The sequence below is a fragment of the Felis catus genome, chromosome C2, assembly GCF_018350175.1.
Source record: "Felis catus isolate Fca126 chromosome C2, F.catus_Fca126_mat1.0, whole genome shotgun sequence".
Lineage (NCBI taxonomy): Eukaryota > Metazoa > Chordata > Mammalia > Carnivora > Felidae > Felis > Felis catus.
Window position 1 is genome coordinate 147,510,534 of NC_058376.1, and position 25,986 is coordinate 147,536,519.

General features: G+C 40.8%; 1 protein-coding gene across 8 annotated transcripts in view; it reads right to left on the bottom strand.

Annotated features, from left to right (window-relative positions):
• Positions 1-25,986, bottom strand: part of LOC109491566 (basic proline-rich protein-like) — a 91,840-nt gene that overhangs the window by 26,973 nt on the left and 38,881 nt on the right. For 5 of the 8 annotated variants that reach the window (XM_045037741.1, XM_045037738.1, XM_045037737.1 and 2 more), the window contains one exon: positions 7,433-7,561. The gene's annotated coding sequence lies outside the window, so the exon portion shown is untranslated. Of the gene's footprint in view, positions 1-7,432; positions 7,562-24,269; positions 24,322-25,986 lie in introns of those variants that run through there. The other 3 variants (XM_045037742.1, XM_045037740.1, XM_045037739.1) reach the window with 3 other exon arrangements.

A 25,986-nucleotide genomic window follows, 5' to 3' on the forward strand; every position in this document is an offset into this window, starting at 1 on the left:
ATTGTATTTGAAGATAGGGCCTTTAAAGAAGTAATGAAAGGTAAACAAGGCCAGGGCGCCTGGGTGGCTCAGTTGGTTGAGCATCTGACTCTTGGTTTCAGCTCAGGTCATAATCTCACAGTTCATGAGTTCAAGCCCTGCATCGGGCTCTGTACTGTCCACGTGGAAGCCTGCTTGGGATTCTCTCTGTCCCTCTTTCTCTGCCTCTCCCCCACTTGTGTTGTCTTTCTCTCTCTTTCCATCAAAATAAATAAATAAACTTAAAAAAAAAATAAAGTTAAATAAAGCCCTAAGGGTGGTGTAGGATCCAGTAGGGTTGCTGTCATTGTAAGAAAAGGAAGAGAGATGACATTAGTAAAATGGTGGACTAGGAAGTCTCAGCCCTCATTCTCCCACAGAAATACTTTCATGATGAAAAACTCCCACTAAACTAGCTATAGAAAGACTCTATCTCAATATAATAGAGGCCATGTATAAAAAACACACAGCTAACATTATACTCAACAGTGAAAAACTGGAAGTTTTTTCTCTAAGATCAGGAACAAGGCAGACATGGCTGCTGTCATCACTTTTATTCAGTGTAGTCCTAGAAGTTCTAGTCAGAGCAATTAGGCAAGAAAACGAAATAAAAGACACCCAAATAAGAAAGGAAGAAGTAAGGGGTCTTGGGTGGCTCAGTCGGTTGAGCGTCCAACTTCAGCTCAGATCATGATTTCAGAATTCATGGGTTCAAGCCCCACTTCGGGATTTGTGCTGACAGCGTGGAGCCTGCTTTGGACTTTCTGTCTCCCTCTCTCTCCCTTCTCTCTGCCCCTCCCCCACTTGTGTGTGTGCGCGCGCGTGCTCTCTCTCTCTCTCTCTCTCAAAAATAAATAAATATTTTTAAAAATTTTTAGAAAAAAGAAAGGAAGAAGTAAAGTGATCTCTTCACAAATGACATAATCTTCTGTGTAGACAACGCTAAAGATCACACACACACACACACACACACACACACACACACTGTTAGAACTTAACAAGTTCAATAAAGTGGCAGGATAGAAAATCAACATACAAAAATCCCTTGCATTTTGTTTCACACTAACAATGAACAACCCAAAAAAGAAGTTAAGAAAACAATTTCATTTAAGATACTTGGAAATGGGGGTGCCTGGGTGATCAGAAGGTTGAATGTCCGACTTTGGCTCAGGTCATGATCTCGCAGTTCGTGGGTTCGAGCCTTGCGTTGGGCTCGCTGCTATCAGCACAGAGCCAGCTTTGGATCCTCTGTCTCCCTCTCTGTCTACTCTTCTCCTACTCATGCCCATGCTCTCTCTCTCTCTCTCTCTCTCTCTCTCTCTCTCTCTCTCAAAAATAAGTAAACATTAAAAAAATACTTGGAAATAAATTTACCCAAGGAAATGAAAAACTGATATGCTGAAAACCATAAGACATTGATCAAAGAAATTAAAGAAGACACAAATAAGTGGAAAGATGTCATATGCTCATAGCTTGGAAGATTCAGTATTATTAAACTCTCTGTACTACCCAACGTGATCTGTAGAATTCAGTGCTATTATCAACAAAATTCCAATGACATCTTTTACAGAAATAGAAAAAATAATCCTATGATTCATATGGAAACACAAAAGATCCCAAATAGCCAAAATAATCATGGCAAAGAACAAAGGTGGAGGTATCACACTTTCTGATTTCAAAATATATTACAAAGCTACAGAAATTAAAATGGTATGGTACCGGCATAAAAACAGACACACACACACAAAAGACTACACAATGGGAAAAAGTCTCTTCAACAAATGGTGCTGGACAGCTACATACAAAAAAATGAAACCAGACCACTTTCTAATGCCATACACAAAAATAAACTCAAAATGGATTAAAGACCTAAATGTGAGACTTGAAATCATAAAATTCCTAGAAGAAAATATAGACAGTAATTTCTTTGACATCAGCCATAGAAATATTTTTCTAGATACGTCTCCTCTGGCAAGGGAAACAAAAGCAAAATTAGACTTTTGGGACTACACCAAAATAAAAGCGTCTGCACAGCAAAGGAAACCATCCACAAAACAAAACGGCAACCTACTGAATGGGAAAAGGTATTTGCAACTGACACATATGATAAGGGGTTAATATCCAAAATATAGAAAGAATGTATACAACTCAACACCAAAAAAACCCAAATAATTCAGTTAAAAAATGGGCAGATAATCTGAATACACATTTTTCTAAAGAAGACATCCAGATGGCCAACAGACATATGAAAAGATGCTCAGCGTCACTCATCCTCAGAGAAATGCAAATTAAAACCACAATGAGATATCACTTTACACCTGTCAGGGCTACTAAAATCAAAAGCACAAGAAATAACCAGCTTTGGTAAGGATGTGGAAGAAAAGGAACCCTCATGCACTTTGGTGGGAATGCAAATTGGTATAGCCCCTGTGGAAAAACCAGGAGGGAGATTCCTCAAAGAGAATGACCATACGGTCCGGTAACTCCAATACTGAGTATTTATCCAAAGGAAACAAAAACACTAATTTGAAAAGATAATGCAGCCTTGTGTTTATGGTATTATTTGTAATAGCCAAGATATAGAAGCAACCCAAGTGTCCATCAATTGTATATATATTCCAATACCTATGGGGAATGTATGTATAATAACCTATTACTCAGCCATAAAAAAGAATGAGGTCTTGCCATTTGCAACCACATGGATGGATCTAGTATAATGCTAAGTGAACTAAGTCAGACAGAGAAAGACAAATGCCATATGATTTCACTCATGTGTGGGATTTAAGACATAAAAGAAAAAACAGACAAAAAAACTGTATTTCTAAATACAGGAACAAACTGGTGGTTGCCAGGGGGAGGTGGTAAGTAAACAAATAAATAAATAGGATTAAGAGTATACTTCACTTAAAAAAAAAAAAAAAGACATAGAGAACAATGGAACAGAATAGAGATCCCAGAAATAAACTCACACATATACAGTGAACGAATCTTCAACAGAGGTGCTAAGAATACACGGTAGGGAAAGAATGGCCTCTTCAGCAAACGGTGTTGGGAAAACTCGATATCCACAGGCAAATGTGTGAAATTGGACCCTTGTTTTACACCGTACACAAAAATCAACTCAAATGGATTAAAGACTTACACACAAGACCCGAAACTGTAAAACTCCTAAAAGAAAACAGGGGGAGGGCTTCTTGACATTGGTCTTGGCAATGGTTTCTTGAATATGACGCCAAAAACACGGGCAGCAAAAACAAAAATAGACAAGTGGAGCTACATCAAACTAAAAAGCTTTTGTAGGGCAAAGAAAACAAAGAATGAAAAGGCAACCTGTGGGATTGTAGAAAGTATTTGCCAACCATATACCTTTAGGAGGTAAATACCCAAAATATATAAGGAACTCCTAAGACTCAGTATCAAAAACACCAACAACCGATTACAAAATGGGCAAAGCACTTGAATGGTCATCGTCGCAAAGCAGACATACAAATGGCCAACAGGCATATGAAAAGGCGCTCACTATGACAAAGCATGAGGGAAATGCAAATCAAAACCACAACGATATTACCTCACACCTGTCAGAATAGCTATTATCAAAAAGACAAACGAGACCAAGTATTGGCCAGGATGTAAAGAAAAGAGAACCCTTGTGCATTGTTGGTGGGAATGTAAATCCACACAGCCATTGTGGAAAATAGTATGGAAATTCCTCAAAAAATTAAAAACAGAACGACCATATGATCCAGGAATCCGACTACTGGGTATATATCCAGAATACTGAAATCAGGATCCCAAAGAGATATCTGCACTCCCATGTGCGTTACATTATTATTCACAATAGTCAAGATATGGAAACAACCTAAATGTTTATGGACACGTGAATGGAGAAAGAAAATGTGGTATATACACAGAATGAAATATTATTCAGCCTTAAAAAAGAAGGAAATCCTGCCATATGCAACAATATGGAGGAACCCGGTGGACATTATGTTAAGTGGAATAGGCCAGTCACAAAAGGACAAATATTGCATGACTCCACTTACATGAATTATATAATAGACTCACAGAAGCAGAAAGGAAAATGATGGTTTCCAGGGGCTAAGGGAGGGAGGAAATGGGATGTTGTTGTTCAATGGGTATAAATTTCAGCTCCACAAGGTAAGTTCTAGAGAGCTACGTACAACATTGCGCCTATAGTCGATGATGTTTTGCACTTTGGTAAGAGGGTAGATCTCACGTTAGGTGTTTTTACCACAAAAAAACAAATAGACACAACATAAAGAGACAGAGACCAGGATGTGTGTGCGCAGAGGAAAGGCCATGCGAAGACACAGGGAGAAGGGGGCCATCCACAAGCCAAGGAGAGAGGCCTCAGGAGAAACCAAACCCGCCAACGCCTTGATTTTGAACTTCCAGCCTCCAGAACTGTCAGAAAGTAAATTTCTGTTGTTTAAGTGACCCACTCTGTGGTATTTTGTTACAGTAGTCTCAACAGACTAATGTGGGATTTAAAAGCCAATTACGGTAGGAGCTTCATTTGGGAATGTTCAAGAGATTTCATAGACTAGTTAACATTGAAAGGGCTCTTCCTGGCATCATAAAAGCCAAAGATAGATGTTATCTCTTATCGGTTTTGGTAATTAGGATAGACTGTCTAACTCCAGTGCAATTTTTGACAGTCTTGGGTTTTAATTCTCCCAATTTTGAAAATGTCAAAATTAAATTTTGAGGCAGAATCAAAATAGCGTAATGAAATAGTATGCTTTGGAGCACACTGGACCAGGATGAAGCTGTTTACCAGCGGATGACCCTTGGCCAGCTTCTTAATCTGTCTGTCTGCATCTGAGTATTCTGATGCCTAACTCATTGGGTTAGTAAGAGAGTTAAATGACAGATGATAGGGGGGTACTTGGCTGGCTCAGTTGGAAGAGTGTGTTGCTCTTGATGTTGGGGTCGTGAGTTCAAGCCCCACACTGGGGGTAGAGATTACTTAAGTAAATAAACTTAAAAAAAAAAAAAGGCAGACAGGGGCATCTGGGTGGCTCAGTCGGTTAAGTGTCCGACTTCGGCTCAGGTCATGATCTCGCAGTTCGTGAGTTTGAGCCCCACGTCGGGCTCTGGGCTGACGGCTCAGAGCCTGGAGCCTGCTTCAGATTCTGTGTCTCCCTCTTTCTTTGCTGTGCCCCCACTCCTGCTCTGTATCTTTCTCTCTCAAAAATAAGCAGTTAAAAAAAAAAAAAAAAGGCAGACTGTAGAGACCTGGCAATCACATGGTACATGCTTGTGACAATGCATGTACATTACATTCATTTGACAATGAAAAGTCATTACTGTTGCTTTCCTTGAAAACCTCATTACTTTGGAAAGAAAAGAATATTTTCTTTTTTTTTTTTAACGTTTATTTGTTTTTGAGACAATGCGAGAGACAGAGTGCAAGCAGTGGAGGGGCAGACGGAGGGAGACACAGAATCCGAAGCAGGCTCCAGGCTCCCAGCTGTCAGCCCAGAGCCCGACGCGGGGCTCGAACTCACGGACCGTGAGATCATGACCTGAGCGAAAGTCGGACGCTTAAACGACAGAGCCACTCAGGCGCCCCGATAAGAATATTTTCTAATGAAATATTTCCTAGAAAACTCTTCAGTTCAGTGTTTCGCCCATCAAGGGGTCTGAATTTCCACTGGAAGCCGGAAAGGACACTGATAATAGCATCCATTTATTGAGCTCTGACTTAGGTGCCAAACACCTATGAATTTTTTATGCACTATTTCGTTTAAGCTTCTAGATATCCTAAGAGGCAAATACTGTTATTAGTCCCATTTTAAAGATGAGGGAAATGATGCTTAAATAATGTATCCAGGGTGATTTAGCAAGCGGCAGAGCTGGGATCCAAAACTAGTCTGTGTGAGTCCCAAGTTCTGGCTCGTACTGCCCTGCCTTACTGCCTCCATGCATTGGTTGGACTGCACAAAGCACTGGAAAGTGCATAAGCTGGAATTGGGGAGACCTCAGTCTTAAACTTGGCTCTGCCAAAAAGAAGCTGTGTGACATCAAATAAGTCATTTGGCTTCTGAGCCTCCATTTACCATTTGTTAAACAAAGAATTTAGATTGAACAGCCTCTAATTCTCTTGGCTTTAACATGCTATCATGGCGGGTGAATTTTGAACAATTCCATCCATTGCATCACTAAGCTTAAAGTAATAAGTGATTATAAACTCCTAAAAGAAAACTATAGCTATTAAGCAATTGTGGTAAAGAAGTTTGATGCCAATACTTCAGAAATTTGCTTCGTACATGGACCGAGGCACCAGTAGATGGGCAATGGGAATAAAGACCAGATTGAGTGTCTCTGGTCCCAGACAAGGATTCATTCTCACTCTGCTTTGGTTTACTTTTTGGTTGAGTAAAGATCATGCTAATATCTACCTGAGTCAGTTCATCTTAGGAACACTCCTTCAGGTGTTGAAAAGAGAGAGAGAGAGAGAGAGAGAGAGAGAGAGAGAGAGAGAGAGATGCCTGGCTGACTCAGAACATGTGACTCTTGATCCTGGGGTTGTGAGTTCGAGCCCCATGTTGGGTGTAGAGATTACTAAAAAAATAAATAGATAAAAACTTGAGAGAGAGAGAGAGAGAGAGTAGACAGGAAACAACATTTGGAAAAAGTTAATTAAAATGCAAGACACTATCTTTGAAGAGGGCTTTTTCATCCCTGACACTGGACATCAGTGACAGAATTTGCTGTCTGGTCCACTGTGTTAACTAAACAAAAGAGAATTTTAAAAAAATGATGCTTTCTGTACGATCACATTGGAAATAACTGAACATAAAGCAAAAATTTTAAAAAATGATGTTTCCTATAGGATCACATTGCAAATAAATAAATATAAAACAAAACCAAAGGAAACCACAATTTCAAAAAACCGAGGAGTGAAAAGTGTTGAACAAGATGAAAAAAAAATTTTTCAAATTGGTGGATATGAGAAAAAAAAAAAAAAAACAAATAAGGGCCCCCAGGGAGAAAAGGGGAAAGTGAGAGGAAGAAGAAGCATGGGGGAGAAATGGGGAAATAAAAAAAGAGAGAAAAGGTAATTTCCATCAAGAACAGTCCTAAGCCAGTCTTGATTTTTGGGGGTGTGAAAACATCACCACATTCCAATTTGAGAACATCACTCTCAAAATTCTATTTCACTGAATTCCAAAAACTGAACCCTCCAAAACCCACCATAGTTTGAGAAACTAGGAAACATCCTTTAGCAAAGTCTAAAGGTTTTTTCCCATTCTGCCACTAGGGGGTAGTACATTCCATTCAATTCAACAGCATGTAGTGCCGGTTATCAAGGGCAGGGTCCCCGAGAGGCTACTCTGTGAATAAGGCGCCATTCTTTATTTTCAAGCATACCTGATAATATACTCACGCAAATAATTATCACTCAAGAAGACATGAGTTGTGGAGTTGCATTTGAGCTGAATCTTTAAGGCTGGGTGGGAATTCATAATAAGCAGAGATGTGTGGTAGGAGGAGGGGTCTAAAGAAAGGAGTACATCTGGAAGGAAAGATTGGAGACAGAGGTCAATTAAGCTTCTTAAAGTTGGAACAGAAGGCATTTTCTCGGGATTGCTGACTGCAATCTTTTATCCTAGGCTCCACACCCAGTGCAAACCCCAGCACAGGGCTTGAACTCAAGACCCTGAGATCAAGACCCGAGCTGACATTAAGAGTCGGATGCTTAACCGACTGAGCCACTGAAGCCCCCAGTTTCCTTTCTTAATTCTTTTTGAAAAATGTTTTAATGTTTATTTATTTTTAAGACAGAGAGAGACAGAGCATGAGTGGGACAGAGAGAGAGGGAGACACAGAATCTGAAGCAGACTCCACTCTGTCAGCACAGAGCCTGATGTGGGGCTCAAACCCAGGAACTGGGAGATCATGACCTGAGCCGAAGTCGGACGCTTAACCAACTGAACCACCCAGGCACCCTTCCTTTCTTATTCTTTTTTATTTGACTATAAAATGTAATTCACAATTATAGATCTTTGGCTATGGTCGCAAGGGCCTCAGATTCTGACAGTTGGTTCTAGATATTTGGATCAAACGTAAACCCCAAAGTCATGTAATGATTTCTCTTTAGATTCCGCTCACTCTGCTTTGTAAAAGCAGAGTTAATGAGCCTATCACACTAAACACCAGAAATCTGGATGCCTACTTCACTTTTAGGATACAACTGGCTCTCATCGCGAATTTTTATAGTTTTTGAAGCATTTGGATTTTATCTCAGGTTCTTGTTGTTTTTTACAGCTTTATAGAGGTATAATTTATATACTATGAAATTCACCCATTGTAAATATACTGTTCACTGGTTTTTAGTGAACTTACAAAGTTGTGCAATCATCACATTCACATTTTAGAACACCCCCTTCCCCAGTTCCCGTGAGCCCATTTGCAGACAATCCCCTTTCTCATATCCAGCCATAGGCAACCACTGATTTACTTTCTATCTCCCTAAATTGCCTTTTCTGAACACTTTATGGAAATGGGATCACACTGTCTATAACTTTTTGCATAGGCTTTTTTCCCACTTAGCATAGTGTTTCCAAGATTCATCCATGTGGCACACATATCATTCTTCTCTACTGCTGAATAGAACGCATTGTGTGGACATACTACATTTTGTTTATCAGTTCGCTGTTGATGGACATTTGGATTGTTTCCCAAAGTTTTTTTTAAGATTTTATTTGTAAGTAATCTCTACACGACGTGGGGCTCAAACCCACAACCCCGAGATCAAGAGCCGCATGCTCTTCCCACTGAGCCAAATAATACTTATAATAATAATGCAGCCAAAAGTAACTGTGCACAAGTTTCTGTTATGTGAGGGACGAAATGCATTGGGCAATTAAGGAGATGATTTCAGTCAGGCTATTGCCGTAGGGAGAACATTGATTAGTGAGAAACATCTCCAAGAAAAGGAAGGGGCTCTGGGATTTCATAGAGGCAGATAAACAAGGGAGTCGTCTCCTGGTCTTGTGAGATTCTTTAGGAGGGTTGGACGGAACTAAGCAGAGGCAGGGAGCAAAGGCCATAAGCCTTTCTCAGAATACAGAAGGATGGAGGGATTTCTCAAAGTTGCTGCTTTCCGGGAGTACAGGACTCACATAAAGCTCAAATTATTGGTGACGATGTGTGTAATCATTTTTCTTGGGTAGATTCCTAGGGAGCAGAACTGCTAAGCTACGTTTAACATTTTTAGAAACTGTTTTCCAGAAGAGCCGCGCCATTTTACGCCCCCGATAATAAAGTAAGAGGGTTCCAGTTCCTCCACATCCTCACCAGTGCTCGGTAATTTCTTTCCTTTCGATGATGGCTAGTGGATGTGAAGCGGAATCTCACTGTGGTTTTGATTTGTCTTTCCCTAACGATAAATGGTATTGAACACCTTTACGTAGAATTATCAGCCATTTGTACATATTGGTGAAATGTCCCATCAATCGCTTCAAATTGCCTGTTTTTTCACTGGGTTTTAGTTGAGTCTTTGTACTATTAAGTTGTAAGAGTTTTTAGTATATTCTGTATATAAAGCCTTTATCAGATATACGATTTGCAAATATTTTCACCCAGTCTGTATACCTTGTTTTCCTGTCTTGTTAACAGTCTATTTTGAAGGGCAAAAAATTTTAATTTTAGTGAAGTTCAGTTTATCCATTTTTTTCTTTGACTACAGTGCTTTTGATATCCTATCTCAGAACTCTGTCTAACTCAAGGCCATAAAGCCTTTCTATTTTATTCAGGAAATTCTATAGTTTGGGCTCTTAAATTTAAGCCTATGACTAATTTCGAGTTAATTTTCGTGTGTGGTATGAGGCAAGTTTGCTGGCTTGTTTGCTTTTGCATATAGATACCCAGTTGTCCCTGCATCGTTTTCTAAAAAGACTATCCTTTCCTCATTAAACTGTCTTAGAACCTCTGTTTAAAGTCAATGGAACATAAATTTGAGGGTTTACCTCTGTGCTGTCAATCCTACATCCTTCCTGTACATGTCTGTCCTTATTCTGTGACCCTGACCGGCACAACACCTTATGGGGCATTGTCATGATGCTCTAATAGTGAGTTTTGAAATTGAGCAATATGGATCCCCCAATGTTGTTATTCTTTTCCAAGACTGTTTTGGCTCTGCAAAGTTACTTGTACTTCCATATAAATTTTGTGAAAAGCTCATCCATTTCTACAGAAGAAAAAAAAAAAAAGCCCGCTGGGATTTGGGTAAGAATTGTGTTGAATTAAATCAATTTGGGGGAAATTGCCATCTTAACAATATGGAGTCTTTCAACCCATAAACATATAATGTCTATTTATTCATTTTGCCTTTAACTTCTTTCAGTAATATTCTGTTGTTTTCAGTGTATATATCTGTCACTCCCTTTAATACATTTATTTCTAAGCATTTTGTTCCTTTTGATTTTACTATAAATTGAATTGTTTTCATCTCATCTTTATTTTTTCTAAGTTTATTTATTTATTTTGAGAGAGAGAGAGTGCGAGTGGGGTAGGGGCAGAGAGACTGGGGAGAGAGAGAATCCCAAGCAGGCTCTGCATTGATAGCATAGATGTGGGGCTCGAACTCACAAACCAGGAGATCATGACCCAAGCCGAGATCCAGAGTCAGATGTTTCACTGACTGAGCCACCCAGGCACCCCTTAATTTCATCTTTAGATAGTTTGTTGCCAGAATATGGAAATATAATTAACTTTGTATAATAATGCTCTTGTGTCCTATGACATTACTAAAGTAATTTATCAGTTCTAGATTTTTCTTTGTGGGTTACTTAGGGTTTTCTACATAAAGGATTATGTCATCTGTAGATAAAACATTTACTTTTTCCTTTCTAAAATGAATGGCTCCCTTCCTCCCTTCCTTTCCCCCTTCCTTCCTTCCTTCCTTCCTTCCTTCCTTCCTTCCTTCCTTCCTTCCTTCCTTCTTTCCTTCCTTCCTTACTGTACTGGTGAGGACCTCCAGTACAGTACTGAATAGAGGTAAAGAAGCATAATAGTCAGGGTTTGTTCATGATTTTAGGAGGAAAGCATTGGCCCGACACCATTAAGTCTCATGTTAGCTCCTAGGTGGCTCCTAGATGCCCTTTTCCAGATCAAGAAGTGCCCTTCTATCAGGTTTGTTGAAGGTTTTTATCATTACTTGGTACGGGATTTTTCTGCCTCTATGGAGATCATCATGTAGTTTTTTACTTTATTTGACTAATTAATACAGTATATCAAATTAATTGATGTTGGATTAATTCAAGCTTTCATTCTTGGAATACAAGATATACTGGTAATACACTTGGTTCGGATGTATGCTTTTTTTTTCTAATTGATGATTTGATTTGATAGTGTTTTATGAAAGATTTCGGTGTCTGTGTTCATTGAGGAATACCGTGTAATTTTATTTTCTTGCGGTATCTTTGTCTGGCTTTGGTATCAGGACAATGGTGCCCTCATATGTGACTGCTCTTTGTTGCTGTAGCCTAACCTATTCTGGCCTGACTGACACAGTCACAGAAAAGGATGATACTGCTTTTAACTTACAACCTCCAAGATCTAGTGTTAGGTGTTATAAGCATGTTACAGACTGTCTGGTATACGGTGTGTTATCCTTTGTATAAAGAAAAAAATAACCTATAAACATATATACATGTGCATAGCATTTCTCTAGAAGAACACACAAGGAATTGAAAACAACTTGCCTTTGTGAAAGAGAAGTGAACCACTGGGAGAGGGGGAAGGAGACTTCTTTTTCTTGTTTACCCTTTCATACTTTTTGAATTTTCGACTATGTGCAGGTATTACACACACACACACACACACACACACACACACACACACTTTTATTTTATAAACAAATTATTTCTATTATAAGTAAACACAGGCAGGGTGCCTGGGTGGCTCAGTTAGTTAAAAGTCCCGACTCTTGATCAGCTCATGTCAGGATCTCATGGTTTGTGATTGAGCCCCCCGTTGGGCTCTGCAGTGATAGCATGGAGCCCGCTTGGGATTCTCTCCCTCCTTCTCTTTCTGCCCCTCCCCTGCTTGCTCTGTCTCTGTCTCTCAAAATAAACAAATAAATATGAGAAAAATAAGTAAGCAGAGCCACCAAAGCAAGATGAAAGTCACAGGAACAAGCTTCTCCAGGGAAGAAGCTGACATCACATACCATCTCTGTTGCTCAATAAACACTTCTGATTACGGTTTGATTTGCCTCAGAGATTGGTCTACAGAGAGAATGTGTTATCAGACCCCTTCGTCATATATTGTTTACTTCTAAATGAATGAATGGATGGCCAGGGGTTTGTACAGTAGAGTGATTTTCGTCAATGAAAGTCAGCTCCTGAGAAAGAATGTCGTCACCTTGGGTGAGTAGGCGTTCAAGACTGAGGAGCAGAGCCCAGGCCATGGTGACCTCCCCCGGGTTATTCCGTCCCCTTTGACCTTCCAGGCGGTCAGCTTCCTCCCTCCCTCTGGTGATATCTGACTTGATACATGTTCTTTCCTTCTAACAAAACACTTGCCATAGGGAACAGCTGTCATGTTTGTAGCTACCCAAGCACCTGTATTGTATTATATTATTGTGTTGTATTGTGTTATGTTGCATGGTGCTGTATTGTTTTTTAATTAAAATATAATATACCTCCAGAAAAGTACCTAAAATGCGAACTGAATGCACCCAGGTAACCACATCTGGATCAAGAAACGGAACGCTACCTCCTTGCCCCTTTGACCACTGCTGCCCCCGAGGGTGAATGCTATTCTTATTTATGATACTATGGATTAGTTTTGCTGGTTTTTGAACTTTATACAGATATCATTATACAGAATGTACTGTTTCTAAGCTTCTCTCACTCAACATTGTTTGTTAGAGTCATCCATTCTAATCCAAGTGGTAGTATTACGTTCATCCTGATTGTTAGACAGTTTTCATCGCGTGAATTCGCAATGCTGATTATATCCATTTTACAATGCATCTGAGTGATTTCTAATTGGGGAGCTACAAACAGTGCTGCTGTGAATATCCCAGTGTATGCTGTGGTGAGCAAATGTACACATTTCTGCTAGGTATACACATTGGGGGTGAAATTACAGGATCATATCATGCGCATATTTTCAGATGCAGTAGATGCTGCTTAACAATCTTCCAACTTATGCACCAACTTTTTCCAATTTTGCACCAACTCCTGCTCTCACCGTCAGTGGATGAGAGTTCCATTGCCTGATGTTGTCAGTGTTTTCCATTTTGTTCATTCCGGTCGATGTGCTATCGTATTATTGTATTGTCATTCTAATTTTACTCAGCACTTTTTGGAGTCTTCCTATGTTAGGGTGACTTCCTGCATGTCCTGCCTTCCCAGGGGAGAGGTTAGACCATCACTTCCCTGGTCTCCCCTGTAACCCAGGCTGCACTATAAGACGTCATCTCAGAAGTAGCTGCATGGAATCCATTGTGATAGCACTGGCAGAAACATGTCATCTGGAGGGACAACGTGAAGCTTCAGGCGTCCACACCCCAGCATCACTGGTGGGAGCCACAGGGTCTGTGGTCAGCGGGAGGGCTGTGATGTTAATGCTGGAGCGTGGCGTCCTTTGGGGATTGTTCCTAACTTCGTGGCCTACAAGCACAACTCTTGGGTCCTACAAAGATTCTATAAGAAACTTAATATTCTTTTTCTTTAATGTTCACTTATTTTTGAGAGAGAGAGAGAGAGAGAGAGAGAGAAAGAGAGAGAAAGAGAGAGAGCAGGGAAGGGGCAGAAAGAGAGGGAATCTGAGGGGCGAGATCATGACCCAACCTGGAGTCGGATGCTTAATGGACTGAGCTACCTAGGTGCCCTAAGAACCTTAATATTCTTAAGAATGTTTTAGGGGTGCCTGCGTGGCTCAGTTGGTTGAGCTTCTGACCTCGGCTCAGGTCATGATCTCATAGTTTGTGAGTTTGAGCCCCACATCGGGCTCCCTGCTGTCAGCACAGAGCCCACTTTGGATCCTCTGTCCCCCTCTCTCTACCCCTCCCTTGCTTGCGCTCTCTCAAAAATAAATAAACATTTATTTAAATTTTAAAGAAATGCTCAGTGGGCAGAACATTTCTTTAAAATTTAAATAAATGTTTATTTATTTTTGAGCGATTGAGAGGGGGGGGGGTGGGGGCACAAGCAGGGGAGGAGCACAGACAGAAGGAGACACAGAATCTGAAGCAGGCTCCAGGCTCTGAACTGTCAGCACAGAGTTCGATGAGGGGCTGCAACCCACGTACCATGAGGTCATGACCTGAGCTGAAGTTGGACACTTAACCGACTGAGCCACCCAGGTGCCCTCCCAGTGTTTTTTTTTTTTTTAAAGTTCTTTTAAAGTTTTAGGGTGCCTAGGTGGCTCAGTTGGTTGAGTGCCCAACTCTTGATTTCAGCTTGGGTCATGATCTCGCAGTCATGAGATTAAACCTTGTATTGGGCTCTGCTCACTGAGCACGAAGCCTGCTTAGGGTTCTCTCTCTCTCCCTCTCTCTCTGTCCCTTCTCCACTTGTGCGCACATGTGTGCTCTCTCTCAAAATTAATAAGCATTTTTTAAAAAGAAGTTTTTATATTAAATATAATTTATTGTCAAATTGGTTTCCATACAACACCCAGTGCTCATCCCAACAGGTGCCCTCCTCAAGGCCCATCACCCACCCCCCTCCCTCCCACCTCCCATCAACCCTCAGTTCATTCTCAGTTTTTAAGAGTCTATTATGGTTTGCCTCCTTCCCTCTCTGTAACTTTTTCCCCCCCTTCCCCTCCCCCATGGTCTTCTGTTAAGTTTCTCAGGATCCACAGATGAGTGAAAACATATGGTATCTGTCTTTCTCTGACAGACTTATTTCACTTAGCATAACACTCTCCAGTTCCATCCACGTTGCTGCAAATGGCCAGATCTCATGCTTTCTCATTGCCAAGTATATTCCATTGTAATATTCCACTGTATTCCAAGATGTAGTAAACCACATCTTCTTTATCCATTCATGAGTTGATGGACATTTAGGCTCTTTCCACCATTTGGCTATTGTTGAAAGTGGGGTGTAAACATTGGGGTACAAGTGCCCCTATGCATCAGCACTCCTGTATCCCTTGGGTAAATTCCTAGCAGTGCTATTACTGGGTCATAGGGTAGATCTATTTTTAATTTTTGGAGGAACCTCCACACTGTTTTCCAGAGCGGCTGCACCAGTTTGCATTCCCACCAACAGTGCAAGAGGGTTCCCGTTTCTCCACATCCTCACCAGCATCTATAGTCTCCTGATTTGTTCATTTTAGCCAATCTGACCAGCGTGAGGTGGTATCTCAGTGTGGTTTTGATTTGTATTTCCTTGATGAGGAGTGATGTTGAGCACCTTCTCATGTGTCTGTTGGCCATGTGGATGTCTTCTTTAGAAAAGTGTCTATTCATGTCTTCTGCCCATTTCTTCACTGGATTATTTGTTCTTCGGGTGTGGAGTTTGGTGAGTTCTTTATAGATTTTGGATACTAGGCCTTTATCCGATATGTCATTTGCAAATATCTTTTCCCATTCTGTCGGTTGCCTTTTAGTTTTGTTTCCTTTGCAATACAGAAGCTTTTTATTTAGACGAGTAGACGAGGTCCCAATAGTTAATTTTTGCTTTTTTTTTTTAAATGTTTATTTATTTTTGAAAGAGACAGAGACAGAATGCGAGTGGGTTAGGGGCAGACAGAGAGGGAGACACAGAATCCGAAGCAGGCTCCAGGCTCTGAGCTGTCAGCACAGAGCCCAACGCAGGGCTTGAACTCACGAGCTATGAGATCATGACCTGAGCCGAAGTCGGACGCTCAACCAACTGAGCCACCCAGGCACCCCCATTTTTGCTTTTAATTCCCTTGCCAAAAAAGAAGTTTTTAAAGTTGTACTTATTTAAGTAATCTCTACACCCAACAATGGGGATCGAACTCATGACCCCAAGACCAAGAGTCATATGCTTTTCCAACTGAGCCACCCAGGTGCCCCAAGAACCTTAATATACTTTAAGAATTTCCTTCTCTGCTTAATATAGCTTCAGGTCTGTTAATTTCAACTTAGATGGATGTAATTTCAGGGATGCCTACCATAAGGAACAGCCAGAGGAACTACTGCATATGGTTCTAGCAGAACCCTGAGTGAATATTACACCTGCTACACACACCACTGGTCACAGGAGAAAGACACAGAAAACCCCCCTTCTACCAGTTAATATCTGCATTACATTTTGCCTAGTGAAGAAAGACAGTTCTTGGAAAATGATCACCCCCACTAATGCTCCCTTCATTTCAGAATAGGGGGTCCACAGCTGCGTGTTGCAGATGGTGAACAGCTTCCCCTATTTTTAGCAGAGATCTCTCTTAAGCTGGGAAAATAGACCCAGAACTAAATTCCCCACGGAGCCCGCTTCACTTCCTCAGTAACACCCTTTGATTCTGGGCCAGAGAGGCCTGCACGAGCATCCACACGGATTTGTATCAGCCCCTCTGAAAGGCTGTTGTCGTGCTCAGAGAGAACATGACTTTGGAGTATCGGGAGTCCAGCTTGATAGATGAGAGCCCTAGCCAGCGAGGAGTCATTTATTGATAAAAAGAGATGTGTGGAATAATTATGTCTGAAAATCATAGAGTATGGATTGGAAGACACAGACCAAACAGTGCTGACTAAAGTGAGGACACAGGGAGGGAGAGGACGAGATTGTCTGTGAGGTTTTGGATTTGTTAATGCAGAAATGAAGCAGTGACCCAAGCTTAGGGAACACCGTTACAAAGGCCCTGAGTCAAATCATTGGAATGTGACTGAGTTCCAGATGGAAAGAGTCTGCAAAGGGCCAGAAGGAGTCTGGGAAGCTGGAAGAGACAAGGAGGGATTCTCCCCCCAGAGCCTCTAGAGGGAGGGCAGCCAGGCTCCAGCGTGGCCTCAGCCTTCTGGCCCCCACGACTGGGACAGAAAACATTTCCGTTGTTATAAGCCATCCAGTTTGTGGTCATTTGTTACGACAGCCTTGGAAAGTGAATACAAGTTCACGTCTATTCTTCTCTTTTTAAAGATCACTCACAGGGGCGCCTGGGTGGCTCAGTGGGTTAAGCGTCCGGCTTCGGCTCAGGTCATGGTCTCGAGGTTCCTGAATTGGAGCCCCGCATCAGGCTCTGTGCTGACAGCTCGGAGCCTGGAGCATGCTTCCAACTCTGTGTCTTCCCCTCTCTCTTCCCCTCCCCTGCGTGCACTCTGTCTCTCTCTCAAATATAAATAAACATTAAAAAAAATAATAAAGATTACTCACGTAATTATCAAGCAGAGGCCCTGGCTTTCATAACTACTAGAGTCACTGATGAATTACATGTTTGTTTTTCACTTGTAAAACAAGTGACATTGATTGTGTGTAAAGCGAGGTTTCTATCTTGTTTGTTTATGTCTTTGGTGAACTTATTTATCAATATCAAAGCAAAAATAAACATTAGCCTGTCCTAATTACAAAAAAAAAAAACCACCTTAAACCTGTCAGAATGGCTAACATGAACAACTCAGGCAACATCAGATGTTGGCGAGGATGTGGAGAAAGAGGATCTCTTTTGCATTGTTGGTGGGAATGCAAGCTGGTGCAGCCACTCTGGAAAACAGTATGGAGGTTCCTCAAAAAATTAAAAGTAGAACTACCCTACGACCCAGCAATTGCACTACTAGGTATTTATCCAAGGGATACAAGTATGCTGTTTCGAAGGGACACATGCAACGCACCCCCACGTTTGTAGCAGCACTATCAACAATAGCCAAAGTATGGAAAGAGCCCAAATGTCCATCAATGGATGAACGGAGAAAGAAGATGCGCTATATACATACAATGGAGTATTACTCAGCAACCAGAAAGACTGAAAACTTGCCATTTGCAACTACGTGGATGGAACTAGAGGGTATTATGCTAGGTAAAATTAGTCAGTCAGAGAAAGACAAAAATCATATGACTTCACTCATATGAGGACTTGAAGAGACAAAACAGATGAACATAAGGGAAGGGAAACAAAAATAATACAAAAACAGGGAGGGGGACAAACAGAAGAGACTCATAAATATGGAGAACAAACAGAGGGTTACTGGAGGGGTTGTGGGAGGGGGGATGGGCTAAATGGGTAAGGGGCACTAAGGAATCTACTCCTGAAATCATTGTTGCACTATATGCTAACTAATTTGGATGTAAATTTAAAAAAATAAAAAATAAAATTAAAAAAAAAACACCTAGAAGCAAACAAGACAAATGCTAGCAGTAATTATTATTTTGTTTTGCTTTGCTTTTTTGTTTTTAAGTAGGCTTAAAACTAACCCAGCGTGGAGCCCATCATAGGGCTTGAACTCATGATGCTGAGATCAAGACCTGAACTGAGATCAAGAGTCGAACTTAACCAACGGAGCCACCCACATGTCCCTGGTAGTTACTAATTCTGTTTTTGTTTTTTTAAATGTTTACTTACTTTTGAGAGAGAGAGAGAGAGAGTGAACAAGCGAGGGGCAGAGAGAGGGAGACACAGAATCTGAAGCAGGCTCCAGGCTCTGAGCTGTCAGCACAGAGCCCGACGTGGGGCTCGAACTCACAGACCGTGAGATCATGACCTGAGCTGATGTCGGACGCTTAACCGACTGAACCACCCAGACTTCCCAGACACACTCTCTTTTACACGTGCATATGTAAATATGGGAGGTCTTGATGTCAAATGTATTTCTAACTGTGGGTTCTAATGAAAAAGAGACTTTTATTGAGAGCCACTATACCAAGCAATTCAAACACAACATGGCCAAATCAGAAATCTTTATTTCATTGACTTTTTTTTTTCTCTGAAGTTCTAAAAAATTTCCTCCCCCATTTTCTCCATCTCAGTCAATGGTACCATCATTCAACCCAGTTGCTTAAACCAAAGACCAGAAGTCATCTTGGCTCTCTTCCCCTATCCTCTATATTCCAGCCATCAGTTACAGAATAGATAATAGAGAATACATGCATCACAACTACTGTCTGTAAGACTTGTGTTTTGGACACGTTATACACACCCACACATGTGATACGGACGCTGAATTGCAATATAAAGTGTTTTTAATGCCTTTTCTCTGAAGGAGGAGAACGCTACAAAGAGGGTTTTTATATTTTATCCCCTTTAAGGAGCTTGGAAACATCTGGAGCTCACAGATTCTTTCTCTCCTTTTTTTGTATTTTTAAATGTTTGGTACCCTCTTCATTCTCTTGCCTTTCCTTTTCTACTGCTAAGAATCTGCTCCTGTTGTGATAAATAATTGATGGAAAGTAGGAGAAAAGAGAGAACGTGGAAAATATGGTGTCTTTAGTTTGTTTCCCTGGACGTCTAGTTGGTGTGAGGGCCCACAAGACGTCGGTTCTCCCCTGTGGATTTCCACAGCACTCCATCTATGGCACTCAACACTTCTGACCTTGTGTTTCAGTTATTGAAACACATGTTTCATCCTCTCTAATTGTCCATACTCTGGTTGGGGAAGGTTCCTTCTATATTTTACCTGTGTTCCTACCCCCACCCGTCCCACCAACAGAGCCTAGCACAGTCCTTTAGAAAAAAGTCTTTTCAGTGACTACCTAACTGTAACTTCCTTCCTTCTTTCTTTCCTTCCTTCCTTCCTTCCTTCCTTCCTTCCTTCCTTCCTTCTTTCCTTCCTTCCTCCTTCCTTTTTTCCTTCCTTCCTTCCTTTCTTTCCTTCCTTTCTTCCTTCTTTCCTTCCTTCCTTCCTTCCTTCCTTCCTTCCTTCCTTCCTTCCTTCCCTTCTTCCTTCCTTCCTTCCCTTCCTTCCTTCCTTCCTTCTTTCCTTCCTTCCTTCCCTTCTTCCTTTCCTCCATTCTTCCTCCCTTTATTCCTGAGGAGCAGGAAAACTATCTCTACTAACTGTGCTTTCAGCTGGAATTGGGTACCAAAGGGGCAAGACCTTTGGCACAGAGAACGCCAGCCATGGAACCTGCCTTTGGACGGTCCAGTAAACTGGTCTGAAGAGAACAGAAGGGTACAGTGGGCGTGAGCGAGCTGACAAAAGGCAACGCTCCTCTGCTTGGGGAGCGGAGTTTGTCAAGTGTCCTTGCCAACGTTCCGGAAGAAATCCCTTTATCTCCTTCCTGTGGGGAAATTTCTCTTCCAGTGAGTTTTGAATGGTTCGAACCTCCAAGGTTATTTCCAACACTCGCTTGCAAACATGAGCAATGGAATGTAATGCAGGTCCTGGGATCATGAATCACCGTAATGTGTCTGCAGAGGTCACTTGTATACCTCACTGCTCATAGGGAGTAGTTTCCTCTTAGAAAGTTCAACTTGACTGCCAAGGAACCTAAGACTCATGGGAAGAGAGCCAATAAAAAATAAGGTGAAAAGGCATCACCTCACTTTCAATAACGTCCATTCCCTAAAGGGGAAAACATCGGAGGGAGAAGCCAGAGAAACCATATAGAAACATATCGTTTTTATTTGCCAGAGGCAGGGCATAGGGCAGCGATTACGGTGTCTTTATGTCTCACATAGCTCCAAGTGCAGCCTCCAGCAATCAACAAATGATTTTTAATAATATTAATAACGCTCTATCCGAGGGCAATAAATACTGTAACACTGCCCATTAAAAGTAGCCTGTAAACCATTTCTTGAAATTGCTTTCCAGCTGGTTTCAAACATGACTCTATTAAACCGTTAAATAAAACAGAAGAGACGATGTCATAAAATGAGAATGAAGATTATGTCAAAGAAGGTTAGAGGCTAAATTTATATATAGTATCTAAATTTTCTTAAAGAAGCAAGTGATAAAATTTTACTAAGCACAACCCTTAAGTTATATAACATTTTCTCGGGTCGGAGTCACATTTTGTCCGACAGCAATTTGTTTTTCCAATGGCAATTCCTTATCTCAGGAGAGTGATGAGATAATATGAAAACATTTTTAACAGGGAAATAGAAAAATGGAAAACAACTGAGAACTAAAGTGAACTTCACCTACCAAAAAAAAAAAAAAAAAAAGGACAAAAAAAGAAGCAAAATACTTCACAATGTTATAATTTCAGGGAAAGTAAATGGGTTTGTCCTATCTGAATGTATCTTTAGCTCATTGATGAAGAGAAGATTGCTGGTATTTAGAACTTTTCTATTTTTTTTAATAATGTTTTTAAAGTTTATTTACTTTGAGAGAGAGAGGGAGGGAGAGTGGGGTAGGGGCAGAGAGACAGAGGGAAAGAGAATTCCAAGCAGTCTCTGTGCTGACACAGTGCACAGCCCAATGTGGGGCTTGAACTCACAAACCGTGAGATCATGACCTGAGCTGAAATCAAGGGTCGGCACCCCAGAACTTTTACATTTTCATGTAGTGGATATATATATTTTTTAATTTTAGAGAGAGAGACAGAGAGAGAGTGAGTGAGTGGGGGAGAGGGGCAGAAGTAGAGAGAGAGAGAGAGAGAATCCTAAGCAGCCTCCACACTCAACACAGGGTCTGATGTTGGGCTCCATCCCATGACCCTGGGATCGTGACCTGAGCCGAAATCAAGAGTTGGACGCTCAAATGACTGAGCCACCCAGGTGCCTCTGGATATAATTATTTGAAAATATAGTTTGGGCCAAGGGTACCTGGGTGGATCAGTTGGTTGAGAGTCCAATCTTAATCTTGGCTCGGGTCATGATCTCACAGTTTGTGAATTCAAGCCCTGTGCTGGGCTCTGCACTGACGGCACGGAGCCTGCTTGGGATTCTCTCTCTCCTTCTCTCCCTGTCCCTCCCCTGCTCACACACTCGCTCTCAAAATAAACAATAAACTTAAAAAAAAAAAAAGATGTAGTTTGTAGAAGCCTAATTCTTGTTAAAATATTTTAGGTGGTCTTCAATTATTTAATCTGAAAGCCTTTGAATATACTGAAAGAATCCTCCCAATTCTGAAGTTGGTAACTTTTTTCAAAGTAGGCTGCACACCCAATGTGAGGCTTGAACTCACAACCCCAAGATCATGAGTTGCATGCTCTACTGACTGAGCCAGCCAGGCATCCCTGATGTTAGTAAGTTTAATGGAATGTTTAGACACGAGCTCAGGGGGAACAAACTGATACAGCAATTGCATTTCCTTGTTTTTTTTTTTTTAAATTTTTTTTTTCAACGTTTATTTATTTTTGGGACAGAGAGAGACAGAGCATGAACGGGGGAGCGGCAGAGAGAGGGAGACACAGAATCGGAAACAGGCTCCAGGCTCCGAGCCATCAGCCCAGAGCCTGACGCGGGGCTCGAACTCACGGACCGCGAGATCGTGACCTGGCTGAAGCCGGACGCTTAACCGACTGCGCCATCCAGGCACCCCAACATTTCCTTGTTAATAAGACAAACAGTGAGAATTAGGAAATATAAATGCAGCAGAAAAATGAGTCTGGAATCTTAGAATATTTCAGAATCTAGTGCAGATACAAGGGCAAGAGACATCATTTTAAGAATTACTCCTCTAAACTCTTAAGGCAATCCATTTTCTGTGTGTGAAAGAAGTTCTTTCTCGCATGATATTCTTTCCTTCCCCACCACACACACACAAAGAAAAGCAGGAAAAATAGAATAATTAAATTTTAGTTTCTTTAAATGGAAATGCCATCCAAACAGGACAATCTCTTTGGTGAATACAAAAAGAAACAAGAACACGAGATTTACTGTATCTCCAATTTTTAATTCTACTGAATAGCTGACTCACGTTGAGTTAACATTGATAACTCCCATTTCTTCAATGTCTCTGGAGCAGAGAATTATATGTTAGCCTTCAACTTAATAGATACATGTTTCAGATTCTTATTCATAGAACAGGAAAACCAACAGGAAACATTGCCTCTGGTACACTCCCAAATGGACTCTCCATTAACACAGAATTTTATAAAATAAGATTTGTTGTTGTTGGAGGTTCATTGAAGGAAAATTCATGTCTTCACTCAAAAATAGCCCATGTAACTTCTAGTAATACCATAAAAAACAGTCACCTGAATGATTGATGCCTGTGGCCAACAGTCGTATTTAGGGGCTTATCAACTCACAATTTATGGATTTCTTAAAATATGCACTGAGATTTTACACATTGTGTGTTACTGAATATTTCCCCTATTATTTCCAATACCCTAAAACAATTTGAAATGTATATAAAAGTTCAGTTGGTTTTGTTTGTTTATGTTTGTTTATTTATTCATAGAGTCATTTTGGCCCAACTTATCAAAATTTGAAGATCTTAAAAACTGTTTCAATTACAAGGAGGCTTTCAAATATCTGTATTAATCTCATAAGGTTAATTTTCATCTTAACAGGAAGTCCCATTTCTTGGTACCTAAAATTAATTAACTTGAACTTACATGATGCAGTAGAATTTAAAATCTGGCAAACCATCGACACGAAGTCCTAAGGTTAAGAATTTAATTATAAGTATCTGGCACCTAAAAGGCACTTGGTGAATACTTGTCGAAGGAGTGAATCGGGTGGGGGAACACCTCCTTGCTAATAAAAGGGTGATATAATTCCGAATTGCAGCCAGCGAGCACTCTATTAGAAAATACCTAAGAATATTCAGATTCTGATTTCATTGTCAGCTGTAGATGACACCAACTTCTGTAGATAGTGTAAGAAAGAGACAAGATTCCATTAAAGCTATTCATACCATTTATGACCAGTTTCGCAGGACATTTAGCCCTGAGTGAGAAGATTGGCTGTCCTCAAGACAGTAAGGCAGGAAGCCACTGTTACTGGATTTTCTTACTCTGTCTTTATTGCAAAAAAAAGAACTTAAGAATTCCTATCAAACATAAAAGTCTTCCTCTCCAAAAGTTCGAAGGTTTCCTCAGAGAAAAGTATCCAATAATTAAAGAGTCCAGTCAATTACAAACTCTGGAACGGAAGAAGAATCAACACCAAGATTTCTCAACTGGCAGAGGATGATGATCATTACAGTGCTTTCTGAGAAAACTTCACTCCTCTGGGTCCATCCACACTGTAGGAGAGTCTTGTCTCCAACACAGTACCCAATACCCAGCAGTCATTCAGTCAGCCTCAGCCAAGATACCGTATTTGCCAATAGTAACAGCGTCATGGGGCGCCTGGGTGGCTCAGTCTGTTGAGCGTCCGACTACGGCTCAGGTCATGATCTCGCGGTCTGTGGGTTTGAGCCCCGCGTGGGGCTCTGTGCTGACAGCTCAGAGCCTGGAGCCTGCTTCCGATTCTGTGTCTCCCTCTCTCTCTGCCCCTTCCCAGCTCATGCTCTGTCTCTCTCTGTGTCAAAAATAAATAAACATTAAAAAAGGAAATTTTAAAAATAGTAACAATGTCAGTTTGTGAATTCCGTATCGCTGATCTTGCATGTATCCACACCGTGTCAGTGTCAGAGACTTGCTATGAGAATCAGTCTTCATCAAAATACATCAAAACAAATATAGGCTATACGGTTATTTCAAAGTCTAAGAAAAAGAAGTCATTGTATACATATATACTCACAGAGTGATAATGCTGGAAACAAGGAAGAATTTTATTTACTTATTTTCTGAGGCTTATTTATTTATTTGAGACAGAGAATCCCAAGCAGGCTCTGCACTGTCAGCACACAGCCAGACGGGGGGCTCGAACTCATGAACCATGAGATCATGACCTGGGCCAAAATCAAGCGTTGGATGCTTCACCTACTGATCCACCCAGGTGCCCTCAGGAAGAATTTTAGTACTTGACCATTGGGTTTTCTCATAACCGTTACTGAACTTGTTTCATGAGAGCTGCGGCATCTACACAGACAGTCTCTTCAGAAATACAGCTTGCCACACCAGAGAGAGTTTGGAGATGGAAAAGTGGGGATATACCATAAAGGTGTTTTCTAGAAAAAAATACGTTAAAACAAAATCTCACGACTCTGAAGGAGTCAGACTGTCATCTGTAAAACAGGGATCAGATACCGATGTGCTTTTTTAATAAAAATATTGAGAAAAGTAATGTTTGGAAGAGACCTTAAGAGAATATCCATCTCCTCCCCCCCCCCCCAAAAAAAAGCAGAGAGAGAGAATATCCATCCATATCCCCCAACCTTCTGGCAGGAAAGTACTTATAAGAAAAGAAAGAAAGAAAGAAAGAAAGAAAGAAAGAAAGAAAGAAAGAAAGAAAGAAAGAAAGAAAGAAAAGAAAGAAAGAAAGAAAGAAAGAAAGAAAGAAAGAAAGAAAGAAAAGAAAGAAAGAAAGAAAGAAAGAAAGAAAGAAAAGAAAGAAAGAAAGAAAGAAAGAAAGAAAGAAAGAAAAGAAAGAAAGAAAGAAAGAAAGAAAGAAAGAAAGAAAGAAAAGAAAGAAAGAAAAGAAAGAAAAGAAAGAAAGAAAGAAAGAAAGAAAGAAAGAAAGAAAGAAAGAAAGATCACAGATTTAAAAAGCAAAAAATTAAAGGTAAAGTCATAGAGACAGAAAGTAGAATGGAGGTTAAGATTTCATGTTATAAAATTTACCATTTTTAAGCATACAGTCCTGTGGCATTAAGTATATCCACATTGTTGTGTGATCATCACCACCATCCACTTCCAGAACTTTCCTCATCTTCCCAAACAGAAACTGTGCCCATTAAACACTAACTCTCCATCCCTTTTGCCCCTGTTCCTGCCCCCCAGTGAAGGAGGGTTAGAACAGCCTAGTCACCTGCCCAGTGACCATCTCCAGGCTTTAACAGATCTCTCCTCATTCACAGAGAAGATTTATATACCCTAGAGAAAGACTCTGCAGCTTCTAAAGGGAAGGAAGCATTGCCCCGAGGACTCAGAGAAAAAACACTGCGGGGTCAATGTTTTTATATAAGTGCCAAAAAAATTGTCTGTAAAACATCTAATATTTATGGAGTGATGTGCCCGAGATAAGAGAGTTGCACTGCGAGAGAGGTCCAGAGATTTGCAAATGGTCCTCTCTAGTCTGGCA